The sequence below is a fragment of the Apium graveolens genome, chromosome 3, assembly GCF_009905375.1.
Source record: "Apium graveolens cultivar Ventura chromosome 3, ASM990537v1, whole genome shotgun sequence".
In the NCBI taxonomy this organism is placed as follows: domain Eukaryota; kingdom Viridiplantae; phylum Streptophyta; class Magnoliopsida; order Apiales; family Apiaceae; genus Apium; species Apium graveolens.
The window spans coordinates 40,016,649-40,017,331 of record NC_133649.1 but is presented as its reverse complement, the minus strand read 5'-3'; the positions used below and the strand labels follow the sequence as shown (position 1 = coordinate 40,017,331).

Here is a 683-nt window from a genome sequence, read left to right as displayed (position 1 = left end):
AAGCCAGTCATGTTTTAGATGTTGCAAACTATCGGACATTTTAGTGGTATGGCTATTGAGGATCATCATCTTCACCTTCGTTTGTTTGTCAAGGTTTGTGATTCCTTCAAGCTTTCTGGAGTCACGGATGATGCTTTGAGATTAAAGTTGTTTCCATATTCTGTGAGAGACATGGCACGAGATTGGCTGAATTCTGTTGCACCATCTTCGGTGACTACTTGGAGTGATTTGGCAGAAAATTTTTTGATGAAGTATTTTCCTCCTACCAAGAATGCAAAGCTCCGTAATGAGATTTATTCTTTTCAGCAGCTGGATGATAAATCTTTATATGAGGCATGGGAGAGATTTAAGGCACTACTCAGAAAATGGCCACATCATGGTCTTCTTCATTACATTCAGATGAAGACATTCTATAATGGTCTCAATGCTCAAACAAAGTTGGTGGTGGATGCATCTGCAAATGGGGCTTTGTTGGCTAAGTCTTATAATCAGGCATATGAGATTCTTGAGACAATTGCAACAAATAATTATCAGTGGACAACTAATAGAGCTCAAGCTGGAAAAAAGTGGCTGGAATATATGAGGTCAATGCTGTGACCTCAATGCGAGCTCAAATGTCATCCATGGAGAATATGCTCAAGAGCTTGACTATAGGAGGTAAAAAATCTATGGGGCAATCAATG

General features: G+C 39.4%; 1 non-coding gene across 1 annotated transcript; it reads right to left on the bottom strand.

The window, feature by feature from the left end:
* Positions 1-276: 276 nt before the first annotated feature.
* On the bottom strand, positions 277-383 carry LOC141716222 (small nucleolar RNA R71). The gene has a single exon (XR_012572939.1). It is a non-coding gene; the product is annotated as a small nucleolar RNA R71 (small nucleolar RNA).
* Positions 384-683: the final 300 nt, after the last annotated feature.